This window comes from Myotis lucifugus, unplaced genomic scaffold (genome assembly GCF_000147115.1).
Source record: "Myotis lucifugus unplaced genomic scaffold, Myoluc2.0 scaffold_123, whole genome shotgun sequence".
NCBI classification, from domain to species: domain Eukaryota; kingdom Metazoa; phylum Chordata; class Mammalia; order Chiroptera; family Vespertilionidae; genus Myotis; species Myotis lucifugus.
Window position 1 is genome coordinate 1,509,939 of NW_005871171.1, and position 12,817 is coordinate 1,522,755.

Consider the following 12,817-nt stretch of genomic DNA (forward strand, 5'->3'; position numbering starts at 1 on the left):
CATGTGCAGTGGTTCTCAACCTTCTGGCCCTTTAAATACAGTTCCTCATGTTGTGGTGACCCCCAACCATAAAATTATTTTCGTTGTTACTTCATAACTGTAATGTTGCTACTGTTATGAATCGTAATGTAAATATCTGATATGCAAGATGGTCTTAGGTGACCCCTGTGAAAGGGTCGTTCGACTGCCAAAGGGGTCGCGACCCACAGGTTGAGAACCGCTGAATTGTAAAGGGATCTAAACTGAAGTGTAAAAACCAAAACCAAAAGCCCGAACATGGAAGCGTTTTCCTGACTTCAGAGGATGGCCGTACTTTCCACAGGGCAGTATGTGTCCAAACGGCAAAGGTGTGTTTTTGAACTAGCCATTCTACTTCAAGAATTTTTTATCCATGTTTTCATCCTACAGGTAAAGCCCCACACGGATGAAATGACAGGTGTACAAGATTATTTACCACAGCAGTGAAACACTGTGAAACACTGTGAAACACTGTGTGATGAAAGGTAAAAAGAATACATGTAACTGAACACATTTTATCAACATAATGCATCCTTTGCACGACACCAATACCCTTGGATAATTGTGAGGCAACGGGCTGTCTGGGAAAAGACTTTGTTACTAAATGCCCTTTTTAATTGCCAAAACTGGAACTCTGAATGTAATACTTATTAAAAATATACATCTATTGTACAAAAATTAGGACAACACAAGGAAGCACAAAGAAAATGGAAATTTCCCCTTTTCCCACTACTAAAGGCCATCACTAATAACATTTTTGTTTATCATTGTAGTCCTTTCTGCTAGGCATAAAAACTCAACATCTTTTGCACTTTTTTTTTTTTTTTTACTTACAGGGCTTTTCTCTAGGCTATTGTATATTTTACTATTACAATATTATTGCAACCCATCATATATAAATGTATATGTATATAAAATTATTTGCAAAGTGTGTAAATTTTACTATTCTAATATAATTTATAAATATTTATAGTATATAATATATATTTAATATAATACATAATCAAATAATATATATTTTTTAAAATACATTTTTTATTGATTTTTGAGAGAGAGGAAGGTAGAGAGAGAAACATCAATGAGAGAGAAATGTTGATTGTCTGCTTCCTGCCTGTCCCTTACTGGGGATAGAGCCTGTAACCTGGGCTTGTGCCCTGACCAGGAATAGAACCTGTGACCTCTTGGTGCATGGGATGATGCTCAGCCAACTGAACCAGACTGGCCAGGACTCAAACAATATATTCTTAAATATTATACTTATAATAGTAATAAACAATTATAAATAAAATTTATAATTTTGGCATGTTTTATACACACACATATCTAGCAAAACATATGTAAAAAAAAGTCAAAAGTGAGTTTTATTTTTTTATTATTTTTTATATATATTTTTATTTTTTTACAGAGAGGAAGGGAGAGAGAGAGTTAGAAACATCGATCAGCCGCCTCCTGCACACCTCCCACTGGGGACGTGCCCACAACCAAGGCACATGCCCTTGACCAGAATCGAACCTGGGACCCTTCAGTCCGCAGGCCAATGCTCCATTCACTGAGCCAAACCGGTTACGGCCAAAAGTGAGTTTTAAATTGATGTCTTAATATTTTCTTCCTATCCCAGTGGCTGACCTTGAACTCCCTAAGGTTGAGAGGCTTTGCATTTATACAGGTAAAAGATTCCCCAGGAAAGTATTACCAATTTACCTGCATAATCATTTTTTAAAGTAAAGAGCACAGGTGCATAGTGGCAACTTTCAGTTGAACATCAGGCAGGTCTTCCTTATGCCCCTGTGAACGGGGAGTAAAAGTGTGGCCTGGGCAGGGAGATTTGTAAATCGCTTTGCCGATCACTGATTTTCAGGCGATTATTTCATAGACTCAGTTTGCAGGCCGGTGGTCTGAAAAGACTCGACCAAGAAGAGTTGTGTTCAAGGAGGACCAGGGAATGTTACATTCTGTATTTGCCTTTTAGAGATTTGTAAAGTTTATGACCTTTTAAAAATATATATTTTATTGATTTTTTTACTGAGAGGAAGGGAGAGAGATAGAGAGTTAGGAACATCGATCAGTCGCCTCCTGCACACTCCCTACTGGGGATGTGCCCGAAACCAAGGTACGTGCCCTTGACCGGAATCAAACCTGGGACCCTTAAGTCCGCAGGCCGACGCTCTATCCACTGAGCCAAACCGGTTACGGCAAGTTTATGACCTTTTAGATACTCTTGTTACAGAAGACCGGAGAAAAACCAAGCAACGCTTAGAGAAATGGAGCTACACTTTATTATTATTACGTGCAGGCCCAGAGAAAAATGTCTTTCAAATTTCTGGGCAAAAAACATGGAGGAAGATTTCCCTATTTATACCTTTTCCAGTTCTTTGTCTCCCAAACAAGGGTTTTTCCGGTTCCCTTTGCAAGTTCTTAAAGAGCCCCATGTGCTGTGGCGCCAGCACGGATAACTCCGTCTGGGGACAGTTTATGGCCTCTCTAAAATGGGAGTAAACAGGTCTTGCAGGACCAGACAATTAAAGGGGCAGAGACTAGACTATAGGCTAATGAGAATGTGTATTAGGTTAATGGCACAGGTTCAGATTGCTAGACCCCAAAAATGGCTCCATCACTCTGAAAAATCATACAGGAAAGGAACTCATTTGTTTAGCCCAAATTCCAAAACCTTATTTAGTTAATCCACACTTTTTTTCTTCCAAAAATCCCTTAATAATATCTTGTGCAATTCACTTCCCAAAATTCATACTTTGGAAAATACTGACCTAAATATGAGAGAGGAAGGTCTGGAATCAGTCTGAGGGATTCAAGCCCAGCTCCACCCGAGTGACCTTGGGCGACCTATCCCAGTTTTCTCATCATATAAAAGGGGCAGAGAATAAAACTTAATAGAAGCAGCTATTGGGAGAACTAAGTGCGGTTCTATAGAGATATATATGTAAGTTAAGTGGGATGGTGCATAACAGAGTAAACCCCCAATAAATGCTAAGTATTACTATTCTCGTATTTCATGGATAACCACAGAAACATCTAAAGAAAAACAAAGTCAATTGTAAAATGACTTATAAACCATTTCCACAATTGAAACCATTATATTAATGACAATAAACAAAAGAACTTAAAAAAATCTTGCTTTTACAGAAAGTAACTCTGAGACTTCTAGATGAAATTGTTTATAAAGAAAATAGAAAAACAACTTATGTATAAATATGAAGCTCTCCCCAGAAAATGATCTGAACTGTTGCTAGTGAGCTTTCAGATTCAAATTCTATTCCGATGAATTCCACTTGATTTGATGCGACCAAATGTTTTGGATGATCAAGCAGACTTTGGAATATCTGTAAGAGACGCGCCTTCAGTGAATGCCCGCCCACCTTCTGACTCCGTCTGTGGAGGGGGCACATTCTCCCAGCTGCTCGCACGGAGCATCCGCCCGCGTGCTGACAGGGAGGGTTTCGTGGTGTAATTAGCCTCACTTGGCACAAGATGATGTAGCTGCGCTTTCTCTTAATGAGTTTCTGCGGCTGCCACCTCAGCAGCTTCTCTCATCAAAAGGCTGCTCTGATACCACGGAGACGTAGCTGACTGTGGGGTAATTGACTACATTTAGGGCCCGGTGGGCATCACAGGTCAGAGACCCCAGCGGAGGTTATGAAGTGCACAGACACGCCGAGCCCTGGGCCCCACCCAGGGGCCCCTGAGTCGGAATCCTCAGGTTTGGGTCCAGGAATCTGTGGTTTTTGAAAGCGCTTCAGGTGGGTCTGAGGTGTAAATGGGTGTGAAAGTCACTTATTTTACAGCCCACTTATTTTACAGTCCAGCTTAGAGAGCTTAAGAGACTCTGCCCCCAGCATGGCACCTGGCAACTGAATATGAGAAACAGCAGGTGCAGGAAGGACTCTCTGACCTCTCCTGTCGCTCACACCCTCTGTCCTGTCACATTTCCCATAACTTGCTCTTCGCGTGACCCAGTATAAAAACACCGTTTAACCTTCCTGGGAGTCTCGGGTCCCTCACGAAGGCTCCGTGTGTGAGAAACTTACATGAAGTGAATGTGCACGCTTTCTGCTCACCGATCTGTCTTCAGTGAGTCCACTCTACGGGCCAGCTGGACAAGGGAGGAGAGTAGTAGGAACAAGGACAAGAACTTTTCCTTCTCTGCATTGAGCAACCCAGCCTCTAGCTGATTACTTCGTATGTAAAGATGGGATAATAAATGGACCTACTTCATAGGACTTTGGAAAAATCCAAATGACATAATTCCTGGTAAACTCCTAGTTATTATTCTAACAGCACACATAATTTGTGTCACTCTTCTGCCTGGAAAGTGTCTAATTCCTAACAAATATGGTTCAAGACTGAAAAAATAAATGGCTTTTCATTCTTTCCAAAGGAGCACGTAGAATCCATGTGAAAGAAGCGTGTGCAGCTCGGATGCATGTATGAGAAGTCCTGCTGATGAGAGGAGTGCTGCCTTCATGGTCCGCGGATCCTCCCCAGTCACGGGTGGGCAAGCCCGGCGCTGCCATCTTTCTCCAGCCCGAGCCCAGGCTGGACCTGGGCTGCGTTTCTGCGAATGCTTCCCAAATGTTCCCAAAGAAATCAGTTCTGCGTCCTATTCACTTAGCCATTCCATTTGGGTCACCAAGACTCTGCTCACTGGCTCCAAGTTTCCAGACGATTTTGTGAGTTTGAAACAAATGCCTGGCGCTCTCCTCCAACCCCCTGGCCCATGGTGGCATGGCCTCCGGATTTATGAGGCAAGCGCTCCCCTGGAGCCCGATACGATATGTCAGTTTCTTCACACAGCAATCTTGCAATGCTTCATCACTTTTATTGACCTCCTTTTGCAGATATTAAAGCTGAGATAGGCCTTTGAGCGCAAGGCTGGTGGCCTGAGTGTCGGGCTCCCCCTTGGTGTCCCAGCCCCACCCGCCAGGCCAGCAGAGAGCGGCTCCCAGGCCTGCTTGCTGGTGCGAGTGAAACACGTGAAAAAACTAGCAGGTTGCAAAGGCTGGAATCAGCAACAGCAGTGCGATCATCTTCAAACACCTATTGAGAACAGTAAGACGTTGAGAGAAAGATTCCGGGATCACAATTCGTCTGGAGAATGCTAGGTTAAAGAAAGTTAGAGAGAGACAGCTCTTACCCAAGAGCTGTGAACATGCCAATGAGAATTGTGAACGTCTAAATTGAGAAAATATTTTTTCTGAACTGGTGAGCACAGAAAACTTTTTACATTAGTACATACTATAAGATTGATATTCCTCTGAACACATTTTGTGAAATGTTGATCTAAGCAAGTCAAATAAAATAAAGAAAACAAACTATATATTATATGTTAACATAGAAAAAAAGAATGGAAGAAAATACTCTAAAATGGTACAACTCCAAGTGGGGGGATTACCAATGATTTTTATTTTGTTTCATGATCCAGGGTTTTTTTTTGTTTGTTTGTTTTTTGGTTCCAGAAAAACAAGTAAGTGCTGCTTTCTTTTTAAAACAGAGACAATAACTCCGGATGATTTGTAAGTCAATTTTAGAATAGCTGCTTTAATCTCCTCACGAGCATGGGCTCTGATCCCCTAAAACAGGTGAAAATAAATGCAGGCCTGATCAGCTTTCAGGACAAGACACGTTACCCTTCAATGTCCAGCATCAACAACAACCCATTTATAATTTTCCATGACATTTGTAAATGTAACAGGCAAATGCCAAGTCTTCCTTTTTGGATTCCTCACAGCGAGGACATTTCCCAGCTACTTTGACAAAAGCCCACGTTCTCAAAGGCAGAGATATGAAAATGCTTAAAAACTAACATCAGCCGAAACCGGTTTGGCTCAGTGGATAGAACGTCGGCCTGCGGACTGAAAGGTCCCGGGTTCGATTCCGGTCAGGGGCATGTACCTGGGTTGCGGGCACATCCCCAGTGGGAGATGTGCAGGAGGCAGCTGATCGATGTTTCTCTCTCATCGATGTTTCTAACTCTCTATCTCTCTCCCTTCCTCTCTGTAAAAAATCAATAAAATATATTTAAAAAAAACCACAAAAAAAACTAACATCAAGCCTCAGGTTTCTCGAGAGTTGTCAGCGGCGTGTTTTGTCACAGAGATTTCTTTAATCAATCTGTGAATTCACAATTAAAAGCAAGGGTGAGTGTGCAACTGTGTGAATGTACTTAATGCCACCGAGCTGCTCATTTAAAATGGTTAATCTGGTAAATTTTATGTTATGTATATTTTACTACATAACAAAAAGCAAGGATAATGAAATAGATTTAGGTGTATATTTTATTTTGAAATTTCCTCACAACTTTAGATATTTAAAAGTTTGTTTATAGCATTGTTTATTACAGAGACCTGGAAACAACCCAAATGTTCAACAATGGGGGATTAATAAAATAAACTATATTCTATTCCTACTATCTAATACCACAAAACTGCTTATTATTAAATAGCACTTTTTGTTAAAAATTTTTAAACCATGTATTTCTTTTGTATATAAGCACAGAAAAAGTCTAATAACATCTATATCAACATGAAACAGATCCTCTTTTTTTCTTAAATATATATTTTATTGATTTTTTACAGACAGGAAGGGAGAGGGATAGAGAGCTAGAAACATCGATGAGAGAGAAACATCGATCAGCCGCCTCCTGCACACTCCCCACTGGGGATGTGCCCGCAACCAAGGCACATGCCCTTGACCGGAATCGAACCCGATACCCTTGAGTCCGCAGGCCAACGCTCTATCCACTGAGCCAAACCGGTCAGGGCCTCTTTTCTTCTTTAAGTATTTCCAAGTTATTTGAATATTTCACTAGTATATATAATTTTATAAGCAGAAGAGCCTGAACCCATATTCTTTTAAAAAATATATTTTTATTGGTTTCAGAGAGAGAAACATCACTGAAGAGAAAATTGATTGACTGCCTCCTACTGCCCCTTACTGGGGGCCGAGCCTACAATCCGGGCATGTGTCCTGACCAAGAATCGAACTGTGACCTCCTGGTTCATGGGTCAATGCTCAACCACTGAGCAATACTGGCTGGGCTGAAACCATATTCTAAGTGTGTGTTAATATATAGGGAATATCCTTGTGCGTACTACTTATACAGCATTATCGGGGGAGGCTACATCTCCCTCTGTTTTACTATTATTAAATAAAAGTGTAAGAATTAAGGCAATATATTTTTTAAAGGAGAAGACAATAAGTAAGTCAGGGAGACAAATTATGTGGAAAAATAATAACCAGCAGAATCAGTATTTTGAATATTTGTTCATCATAGAATAAATTAACTTATAGATTTTGATAGACTTTAACATAATAATATTTAAAGGTGTTCAGAGAAATTAAAAATAACTTCCCTTTAAGAAGTAATAATATGCTATACACCTGAAACTAATATTGTATCAACTGTAATAAAATTTATAAAAAGAAGTAATTCTAAATCATTAAACAGGAAAATGTAAATTAAAAATGTTGAAAGAAATAATGTAGTTATGGAAATAAGCGACGCGTGAGTGGGATGGAGTCTAGCTGGATGCAGAGTGCGTTTGCACTGGACTCAGCACTGAGGTGACCAGCAGGTGGAGGGAACCAAAGGCTGAGAAAGCCATGGAGGGCGGAGAGCGATTCCAAGGCCCCCAGCTTTGCTGGATAGAAATTCCAGAATAAGGGAGTGGAGAGAATGGTGAAGAAGCAATACTTGAAGAGAAATTATTGCTGATTTTCCAGAACTGAAGAAAGACCCAGGTCCTCAGAATGAAAGTGTTTTCTGACACTGAGCAACGTAAGTTTAATGACATTTAAAACCATTCGTAATACCTGGCCACACTTAGAGGACTTGTAGTAACAGGACGTCAAGCAACTACCAGAGAGAGGAAAGGCATTAGCGAGAGAATGCCCAAAGTCAGAGCGGCTGTAGGCTGTAGACGTCTTCTCTAGAGTAGCAGATGCAATCAGCCAGTAGCAGAGCATAAAAACACGACGGGGAAGCAGAGACCAAACGCAGGCAGCGCCTCTCAAGGCAGAGAAAGAGGAGGGAAAGGAAAGGTGGCCCAGGGCCTCAAATGTGACTCTAATACTCGGCTCCTTCAGAAAACATTCGAAGCACCGTCGGTGGGATGTAAAATGGCACAAGTGACTATGTGCAAAGGCTGCCAGTTTCTCCAAACGTGAAACATGTAACTGCCATCTGATGCAGCAATCCCACTTCTGGGTTTACATCCAAAATAATTAAAAGTGGGATCTCAAAGAAATATTTGTATATCCATGTTCATGGCAGCATTATTCACAATAGCCAAGAGGTGAAAGCAACACAAATATCCATCTTCAAATACATAGATCAGCACAACATGGTGTACACACCCAGTGGAATCTTATTCAACCTTAAAATAGAAGGCAATTCTGTCACGCGCACAACAGGAATGAAACTGGAGGACGTTCTGTGAAGTAAAGTAAGCCAGTCACAAAAAGACAAACACTGTACGATCCCACTTGTGTGAGGTACCTGCCGTGGTCAGATTCAGTCAGGATGTGGAATGGTGGCTGCCAGGGGCGAGGGGAGGGCGAAATGGGGTGTTGTTTGGGGGTGCAGACTTCCAGTTTTACAAGGAGAGAAAGCCGTGGAGATCCATTGCACAGCAATGTGAATATACTCAACTTTACTGAATCGTACACTTTAAAATGATCAACATGATGAATTTTATGTTACATGCTTTTTACCACAATTTAAAAATACTCAAAAAATGTTGAACTAAAGATATCAGCAGCAAATAATTAGATGATAAAGTTGTTCCTACTAATATTTACTATCTGAGATTCTATTAATTTCTCTGAATTACCTCACAAAATAAAAAGCCACTTTTAAAAAAAGTGATGGTTAAGTCTCTCAGCAGGAGAATGGGTAAAAGAACTGTGGGAGAGGCATGGGGGAAGCCTGCTCAGCAGTGACACTGAACCACCGAGACACAGCAGCAGGACTGAATTTCAAGGGCATTAGGTTGAATGAAAGACACAAAAGAATACACGAAGCAAGATGCTGCTTAAATGAGGATCGAGAACAGGCACAGAAAACCCCGCAGATAGAAATCAAAGAGCACTTGCTTCTCGGGGTGGGGATTGACTGGAAAGTTGGCGCTGGCAGGCTTCTGGGGTGACAGCGGTATCTTGATTGGAGTGTGGGTTACATGGGTGAGTCCCTGTGCACAAGTCATCTGCCGGTCGCCTCAGATGCCGGCCTTTCCCTCAATGCACATTTCACCTCAATGTATGGACGGATTGAAAACAAAAGGCAAAGCTAGGAAGGAATGCAGGGCTTTCCAGAGTGGCAAAAAGAAGGCCGCGCTGGTGGCACCACTGCCTGGGATACGAGGCAAAGGGCACTTCAGCTGATTGAAACGCAAGGAGAAATTTAGCTATCACATTCTGTTACTCAAGAAGCATCAGGACATCAGAGACAAGGCCAGAGCTTCAAGAAACGTTAGAAGCAGAACCCGAAACCATGTTGGTGTCTCAAGAATTTTATCAAATCTCACTAAGGTATGAGCAAGCCTCTTCTTTGGTGACTTTCCAAAGAAAGGGCTGAAAAATATGGCCATTGGAGATAAGTTAATTCTTTTTCTCTCTTTAAAATGACTTGATTTTATTTTATATAAATCATAAATGTTTATTATAGAAAAAATAGAAACTATAGCTAAGCAGAAAGAACAAATTGAAATCAGTTAAACTATAACCACTCTTAACATGAGGTGTTTGTTTAAGGCTGTAACTTTTTCTTTTAAGGCTGTTTCTGTCTTTTCTATTATGTAAGTGCGAGTCTACAGTCTCACTTTGCAGAAACCCTGGCTGTCTCTGCTGGGGAGGCTTCCACTGTTAGGTCATGTCATTAATCATATTTGACCCAGACTCATGGGGTGATCTTCAAATGTTTTCCCCAGTTTCTCTTCTTCTAAAGATGAGAGAAATTAAATTTCTCTTTTTTCTTTTTATGGTGAAGATGAGACCTTTAATACACTCTCGAGAGTGGCGTCTGTCCCATTGTACAGGCACCTAAATTTGTCTTTTTGAAAAACATGTTTTTATTGATTTTAGAGAGAGGAAGGAGAGATATAGAGAGTTAGAAACATCGATGGGAGAAACACCGATCAGCTGCCTCCGGCACACCCTCTACTGGGGATCCTGGCCGCAACCCGGGCATGTGCCCTAAGGGGAATTGGACCATGACCTCTTGGTTCAGGGGTCAATGCTCAACCACTGAGCCACACAGGCCAGACTTAAATATGTTGTTGTTTTTTAAAATCTTCCCCCAAGGATATTTTTCCATTGATTTTTAGAGAGAGTGGAAGAGAGAGGGAAAGACAGAGAAATATCGACATGAGGGAAACACATCAACTGGTTGCCTCCTGCAGGTGCCCTGACCAGGGCCCAGGCTGGGGAGGAGCCTGCAACCGAGGTACGTGCCTTTGACCGGAACCGAACCTGAGACTCTTCGGTCTGCAGGCGGACACTCTATCCACTGAGCTAAATTTGTCTTTTGAATGTTAGCATTTATGGAATTTGTTCTGTAACTTCAAGGTAGTAATATTTCTCCATGAATGATCTCTTCCTACTAATATAGCAACACTATTACCTAAACCTGTGTAGGAAACATGGCTACAAATGGCTGTAAACATGACTTTTATAAATGAACTAGAGGCCCGGTGCACAAAAATTTGTGCACTGGGGGGGGGGTATCCCTCAGCCCCACTTGTGCCCTCTCACAGTCTGGGACCCCTCGGGAGATAACGACCTGCTGGCTTAGGCCCACTCCCGGGTGGCAGAGGGCAGGCCCAATCCCTAGGTGCCTGCCCCGCAGCCCCTGGTCGGGCTCAGAGCAAGGCCGATTGGGGAGTTGGGGCACCGCCCCCTGTCATGCACAGAGCAGGGCGGATCAGGAGGTTGCGATGCCACCCTCAGTCACACTCAGGGTAGGGCCGATTGGGGGGTTGGGGCACTGCCCCCTGTCATACTCAAGGCAGGGTTGATGGGGTGGTTGTGGCACCACCCCTGTCACATACAGAGTCAGCCGATCAGGGGGTTGGGGCGCTGCCCCCTGTCACACACAGAGCAGGGCGGATCAGGAGGTTGCGATGCCACCCTCAGTCACGTTCAGGGTAGGGCCGATTGGGGGGTTGGGGCGCCGCCCCCTGTCACACTCAAGGCAGGGTCAATGGGGAGGTTGCGGCGCCACCCCCTGTCACCCACAGAGCAGGGCCGATCAGGGGGTTGGGGCACTCACCCCTGTCACACTCAGGGCAGGGCCGATGGGGAGGTTGCGGCTCCACCCCGTCACACACAGAGCAGGGCCCATGGGGGGGTTGTGGCCCCGCCCTCTGTCACACACAGAGCCGAAGGGCAATCAGGAGGTTTGGGCGCTGCCCCCTGTCACGCTGCTCCAGGGGCCAGGAGGCCTCGTGGCTCTGCTGATCCCAGGCCCAGAGGCCTCGCAGCTCCGCTGATCCCGGTGCAGGGAGGCCTCACTGCTCCGCTAATCCCGGTGCTGGGAGGCCTCGCGGCTCCGCTTGACACAGAGGCAGTGAGGCCTCACTGCTCAGCTGATCCCAGTGCTAAGAGGCCTTGCTGCTCCGCTGATCCCTGTGCTGGGAGGCCTCGCGGCTCCGCTGATCCCGGTGCCAGGAGGCCTATCGGCTCCGCTGATCCCGGTGCCAGGAGGCCTCTCTGCTCTGCTGATCCCGGTGCTGGGAGGCATATTACCCTTTTACTATATAGGATAGAGGCCTGGTGCACAGGTGGGGGCCGGCTGGTTTGCCCTGAAGGGTGTCCCGGATCAGGGTGGGGGTCCCGCTTGGGTGCCTGGCCAGCCTGGGTGAGGGGATGATGGCTGTTTGCAGCTGGTCACACCCCCTTCAGGGTGGGGGTCCCCACTGGGGTGCCTGGCCAGCCTGGATGAGGGGATGATGGCTGTTTGCAGCTGGTCACACCCCCTTCAGGGTGGGGGTCCCCACTGGGGTGCCTGGCCAGTCTGGGTGAGGGGCTGAGGGCTGTTTTCAGGCTGGCGGGTGACTGAAGCTCCTCCCAACCTCTCCTTTTTTTATTTATTTTTTATTTTTTTATTCTGGGATTTATTTACCTTCTATGGCTGTCACTGGAGCTGAGAGCCGGCTTTAGCTCTGAAACCTCGGCTGCTGAAAGCAGGTTTCTGGGCTTTGTTTACCTTCTGTATTTGAAACTTTGTTGCGACTCCAGCTCTGAGATCCCGGCTGACTGAAAGCAGGTTTCTGGGCTCTTGTTTAGCTTCTATATTTGCAACAATGTTTCTTAGAGAGCAGTTCAGAGCTGGGCTGCGGCGGGGAATGTTGGCTTCCTCCGTCACTGGAGCAAGCAAGCCTCATGTTCACTTCAGTTGCCTGGCTGCCGGCCGCCATCTTGGTTGGCAGTTAATTTGCATATCGCCCTGATTAGCCAATGGGAAGGGTAGCGAAGTTATGGCTAATTACCATGTTTCTCTTTTATTAGACAGGATACACCAGAGTTTGCAAATCCAGTGAGCCTGTTCCCCTCTATGGTGTCTGGTTCTGCCATTCACGAAAGCACCTCAGTGAGGCCTCTGAGAGCGCCTCTGGGCGGCGGCGGGTTCTGTAGATGCTCTCAGTTGGACTATTCTCATTTGGAACACGAGCAAAGCAAGCCAGAGCCTGTGTGGGTCTGTGTGCTTCGTCAGCCCCAGCGCCCAGAAGAGATGAAGCGGGGCTGGGGCTGGTGTGTGGAATGAACGATAATACATTTTCACATATTG